The sequence below is a fragment of the Adiantum capillus-veneris genome, chromosome 6, assembly GCF_014529385.1.
Source record: "Adiantum capillus-veneris isolate H3 chromosome 6, ASM1452938v2, whole genome shotgun sequence".
Lineage (NCBI taxonomy): Eukaryota > Viridiplantae > Streptophyta > Polypodiopsida > Polypodiales > Pteridaceae > Adiantum > Adiantum capillus-veneris.
The window spans coordinates 59,685,249-59,692,086 of NC_140936.1; positions in this window are offsets into that span (position 1 = coordinate 59,685,249).

The window sequence follows — 6,838 nt, forward strand, 5'->3', positions numbered from 1 at the left end:
GCATTTGGAGAGAAGTTCTCCCTCTACATCTGTTGAACACAGCTCAGAACTTCCTCATTGTGACCCTTGCATTCAACATGCAACCGTATGTGATTGCATTTGGAGAGACACCCTTGGTTTGCATCTGCCAAAAATAGCACACAGCTTCTTGGCCCTACACAAGTTGGACATATCTCGCATTCAGTGCATTCCAAAAGACGACATCTCGGATAGCAAGCTCCTCAAGCATTTTTTGTGCTTTATAAAGTGTACCACATTTGGCATACATGTCCAAGACTGTGCCAAGCATATGTGATTGCATCTGGAGAGGCATCCTCGCTTCCCATCCGCCGAAAACAGCCCATAACTTTTTGGCCCTACCCAAGTTGGGCATATCCCGCAATCAGTGCATTCCAAGACACGACATCCCATACAAGAAGCTCCTCAAGCAATTTTTGTGCTTTATAAAGTGCACCACATCTGGCATATATGCCGACCAAGGTAGTGGCAAGCACTATGTCATCTCTCTCAACAACCAGTGGCTAACAATATCATCATAAATTATTTTGGCCGCGTCAACATCTTGTGCACCACCCACAATCAGTGCATTCCAACAGACAACATACCGGATAAGATTGCAAGTGTGCGTGATTGCAACAATATAAGGAGTTGCAACAGGATAACATTGATGTGCGCTCCACCCAAAGCAGGTCTCTCTCTCTATCTCTCTTTGCTCTCGCACTTGCACTCGGACACGCTTCCCGCGGCTTTAGGGTTTAGGGTTTTGAACATTTTTGACATTCTATGGGAATAAAAAAAGAATAAAAAATCTACTTAGTTTGCTTAAACCCAACATGGAGGAAGAAACTACCCCATCCCTCAAACAACCTTTTTATCTGACTAACACTCCTAACTCTCTTATCTTTTGTAACCCCTCTATTGCTTCCAACTCTAACTTTGGCAGAGGGAAATCTAAAAGCTACACTAGTAGAGGGAGAGCCAAAAATCTACCTCTAAAACATATTTTTGATATGTAATATTTTAAGGTAGTTACCATCCTAGCTAGAAGGAAGATCCTATGTAGTATGAAGGAGGATGGGATCCATATTTTTGTTGATTGCCATTTTGTGAACAAAATTTTGGAATTGTACTGACCCAAATCTTTTTTTTTTTTGCAAAATTCTCATTAAGACTTTGGTAATACTCCTTTGCTTCATTATGCCATGATTGGTTGGAAGTACATATAAGAACCACTAAAAATTTGATTTTATAGTACGGATTTTTCAAGACACAACACCTCTCCTACTTGTCACTACCTTTATTTTACTAACTTTACCACTCAGTTCAAAGAATTTGGATCTTATGTTTGTACTTCATCTAAACATTTGTGAGGACCATGAAATTTGAGCATTGCTTAACAAAGGATTGAATCATATTTCTTGTCCTCTATTCAACCCTTATTTAGCATTTGTTGCCCTACTTAAATGTTTAATTAACTTGGTTAATAAACTCCACCTGGAGTCAGAGGTGCACCATACCCTCTCTCAACTACTTGTCCATTCCTTCTCTAACAAAATTTGCAATCAAAACAAGTCTGGCTTAGCACTAATATCGTATGGTATACTCCAAATATACTTACAAAAATTACAAATCTTTTTGCAAACTTTTTTATTGTTGAACTCGAAAAGCTGGAATACAACCACAATTATCTTTAAACAATTACACAATTGGGTGCACTGAAAAGATTGAATGGAGATAAATTCTCCATTACTCTCCTCAAACCTAATGAAACTTGGTCCCTACTTATAACACAACTTCAAGAACTTGGTTACAATCTCGATAATAAAAAACTACTTGTGCTTTTTCCTACTTACAAAACACAGAAACATATATATTGATGGATTTCAGATACGTCAAATGAAATTTATAAAAAAATGCTTACTTACAAAGCACACAAACATAAATTTTGATGGTATGTCAAATGGAATTTATATAGAAATTATAAATTGTATGATTAAATGTCTAAATCTAATTCTAACAGAATTAGAATATCATTATGCTACTAAACAAAAAACTACATGTAATCCATAAAAACAAGTGACTTAATGACAAGATATAGTTGGAAACATGAGAAGTTTAAATTCACTACTATTGAATTTGTTGAAGAAAAAAGTGATAAAACCTATAAAAATGCTCTTAATACTTTTTTGGGCATTATTTACCTTATCATGTACTCGTCTAGTAATTCCTTTATAGTTTTTGAAATCTCTAAACTTATAAACAAATTTAGACACAAAGTGTTTCTCAAACCTAAAATAATAAATACAATTACTCAAGCTCTTATTAAGGAATGGCCGCGAACTAAGGCCATACTCTCATTACTTTGATGAGGTAGTAGGCCCAACTTTATGGGCCTACTACCTCATAGACTGAGTGTGCATGGGTCTAGTTGGGAACACACACACACACACACACACACACTTGCTTTTGGTCACCATACTTGGATGTGAATGATTCATCCGTAGCGCGCACACACACACTCTGTAGTATTTTACCTATGTTTAGCTAGAGCTCATTTTTTGATTGTATGTGCCTCCCTATGGTTTTATGAGAAAATACCATATGGTTACCTTGTACTGTCCTCAATAGGAGAATTTGACTTATGCTAATCTTGATGATGCTCATGGGTTTCTATCAAGAGGATGATTGATATAGATAACTTTTCTTTATGGTGATTTTATATCTTCTTAGATTCATCTTAAACAGATTTCACCACTCCACTTGGGGCTTGGTGGTTGTACACACACATTTGGTCATTAGACTTGGCTATGATTTCTTTTTCCTGCTATATTCTTCAATTGACCTTACTATAATTACCCTTCTCTCTCCTCATTAGAAGTGGCTAGCCTATGCATGATGGACTTGGGGGTTATATTGTTGTATGGGTGTTTTCCAAGAGTCTCGACATGATACTTCCCTCCACCAATGAATTTGGCTTATGCTAAGCATAATGAAGGGGATAGTTTTATTGTCTTGTGGGAAATTACCATAATCCTTTTCCATATTATGTCCTCAATATGTGATGGATGCCTTTTTTGTTCTCTATGCCATGATATGATGGAGCTGATAATTTTGAGACTTGGGGGTTTAACGACCCTCCCCCTTGGTTGAGTTGAGTGGATGCTTGAACAATTATTAATGTCTTTATTAATCTCCTCCAATATCAGGTCCTTCCCTACTTTTACCTAAGATATTCACTTTCATATCTTTTCCTTGGTTTTTTCCTAGTATACTCTCTTAGTCATTTCCCTCTGCATTCTCAACTTTGATTGCAGATCCTTCCCTACATAATCACCTCTCTCTCTCTCTCTCTCTCTCTCTCTCTCTCTCTCTCTCTCTCTCTCTCTCTCTCTCTCTCTCTCTCTCTCTCTCTCTCTCTCTCTCTCTCTCTCTCTCTCTCATATCGACATGAAGCCTTGCCTATTGAGAATCCCTGTGAAGACTATAGAATATCGATTCCTACGTACCAAGATTTGGTGGATATTTTATAGTTGTGCTTGGCTGATCTCAATGCAAAGATCAAGGGTTGAAGCCAAAAACCACACGTAGATATGCAACCTACTTAAATAGGTGATGGTTTTTTGTTGCACTCACTTAGCCTGTCAATTTTTGTTGTGTTTTTTCAAAAATGAGTGTGTGAGTGATGGATGATGTTTTTTTATGAAACTAAACATGGATAGATAGAGGTAAGTAGGCCTTAGGGGAAGACAAACGACTTCTCATTTCTCATTTTTGGTTGAGGTTGGGTGTGGCAACAATTGTGGTTTCTCACCTACCTAACGGCGGTGACTTTTGTAGGTTTTGTTGTTTGGAACCTATTGCCTATAGTATAGAGGCCTCATATCTTAAGTTTCATGTTGTTTGGGCTTCATTTGACATCATTACGACCATTTGAGTGTTAGTTAGACCTCACAAGAGACTTAGGCATTTTGGCTATTTCCTCATCTTACACGCTCATGATTCCTCTCTCCTCAATGCATTGTCATTTAGGACTTTGCATTTGATCCATGCACTAGTCGGGTCAGCTACGACCTCGGATTGAAATATTTGTGTTGGTTTGAGTTCTAGCTATGCTACATCATCCGATCGCTGTGATCCGCCAACATTGGCGCCATTGCCTAGGATGTAGGACTTACACTAACGGAGGAGGTCACGGTGAGGTTCTTCTTTACCCAGTGCCCGAGTGTTACAATTTTTGTTTTGTTTATATCCTACTTAGGGAGAGTCAGTGAGGCTTGCTGATTTCTCAGGTAGACCAAGGAGCCGTGCGTTCTCCTTTGGCATGCCTTTATGTTACGAAACTCTAGTGATTGATTTTGTGCTTTGGCATAGAGTCCATGCTTGAGTGTTAGGGTTAGGTTTGTTGATTGCTGTAAGTTGGTGTTTGGTGGCTATGGACATCTTTCTATTGCGTCATTTTTTCTCACCTTCATACTTGTTTTAATTTCAATTTTGTACATCATTTGCTTTCATTTTTGTTTTAGGAGTAGAGTGAAGTAGAAAATTAGTCTTGGTGTTGCATGAGAGCACAAAAGTCGCCTTGGTGACCATATCACATCTCTTTGATACCATAAAGAAACAAAAAACATGAAGTGTGAGAAACTTAAGAATAACAGTGCCCATTTGAGGAGTTCTTGTTTATACACTTGCCTATGCATTTGAAAAAAGATTTGAATTTTTGGCTGCTTTTGGATTTGTAGTTTTTGATTTAGGTCGACTTGTGCGTTTTTGACAAAGTAAAGACGGAAACCTTAGCTATGCTTTAAAAAAGTGTCCAATTAAGTATTGAAGGGTGGTTTTGGAAAGCCCAAGAGGTAGGGATTCACCAGAGACCAAGCTAGTCACCAGGTTTTAATATTTGGCACCAACCATGGTTGATTGCTGCCATTTGCCCATTTTTAGGGGCTAACCTTTCCCATAGGTTTTTCAGGTTGTCTACTGTGTGTATAGTGTGTATCCACTTGCACCTTTTCAAAAAAGACCCAAAATTTGAGTAAAACCCCCAAGTTAGGATCTTTTTAGAGCATTTTTGGCTTGTTTACAGGTCAAAACCGATCCAAACAGGGTGTGCATAGACTTGAGAGACTCTATAGAGGCTAAGCTATCAGTTGGAGTTGTCAAAATTCCAAAATTCTTCAGTTTTCAATGATTGTGATCATTGCCATTTGACCCATTTTCACAGATAGAGCCTATCATCAGAACCCTTGTACAACAAGAATCCACCTTCTTCAAGTCTAGAAGATCTACAAATTACCAGACCAAGCAAAAATTGTCCATAAGTGGCCAAAGTTGTTTTTGTGTCACTAGACTAACCAAATCTCATCAATTCAGGACCAACATAAGGACAAAAGACTCCACAAAAAGGGCCCTAGCTGTAGAAGCATCAAACCTTCAAAAGTAACCAAGTGGCACCAACCGCGGTCACTACCATACATGTTTGAATCACGCGAAAGTGGTGCCAATTGATTCCTAGCAATCCAAGGATCCCAAATATGGCAAAAGTGGTACCAATTGATTCCTACCAGCCCAAGGATCCTAGATATACCTCCCACATTCAATTCAGATAGGGAAAAGACCTTCAATTTGGATCATACCATACCCACAAGTTTCCTCGTGTATCCCAAACCCACTTTTCCAAGTCAAAAAGGCCTATAAACTGAGAGAAAGGGCCCAAGGTGTCCAAGTGAGTACCTTGAAGTTATTTTTGGCATTTTGACAGATCAAACCCCAAATTTGTATGTCGAGAAAGGTGCTAGAAGATCCCAAAAAGGATAGACTGTCAGCTGGAAGTGCCAGATTTGATAAAACTCTCAGGTGCCAGTGACCGCAATCGGTGCAAGTGACCGTAATCACCTCCAGCAGTGACCGCAACCGCTGCCACCTATTCCAAACACTGTTTGTAGTAGTCCTAGGACTTAGATCATATTGAGAGATGTCTTTTGACGCCTTACTAAAAAAAATAGACACCAGAATCATAGTCAAGCACTCCATGAAAGTTAGAGACTGTACGCGTAGTTGTTTACCAAATTTAGTACATTTCGTCAAATTCTTGTGTAGTTGCAACAAGCACACTCAAATGGTGGAGAGGTATCCGGAGCATCTAGGTGATGACACAAAAGACCGCTAGCCAACCTACTAGGTAAGAGGTTGGGTTTGTAAACAAATTTTTTCTATGAATTCATGTATTTAAGGTCAGGAAACTATTTACAAAGAGACCCTAGAGCAAGAGGTGACCAAGTTAGCCTAGTGTCCATGGAAGAGAGCGTCAATCAAGTAGGATTAGATCCCCTTGCACTCACCTTAGAAGAGGATAGTAAGATCGAAACCTCTTTTGACCGTTCGCTCAACATTATAGCTGACCAGCATGCAGGAAACCATTAAACCATCATGGACAAAGGAGGTATCACTTCCAAGAGTATGAATGAGGCACCAAGTTAAATGACCATATTTTGGAAGGATATGTAGCCTTAGTATACTCTGATGCTAGAGGATGTAAAAAGTGTATCTATTGCTTCATGATACTTGCGGGTGATAGGATATGTGGGGATTAAACAAGAGTCAAAATGAAAAGAAGATATGTAAGCATTAAGAAGTAGTAACTTGCATAGTTAATTATATATAAGCTTGAGGAGCCATAGCTATAGAGGCTTGTGTGTGTGTGTGTGTGTGTGTGTGTGTGTGTGTGTGTGTGTGTGTGTGTGTGTGTGTGTGTGTGAGTGAGAGAGAGAGAGAGAGAGAGAAGACAACAAGGCTTGACAAGACCATGAAGAATTTCATTTTGGCTGAGGATTGCATGGAG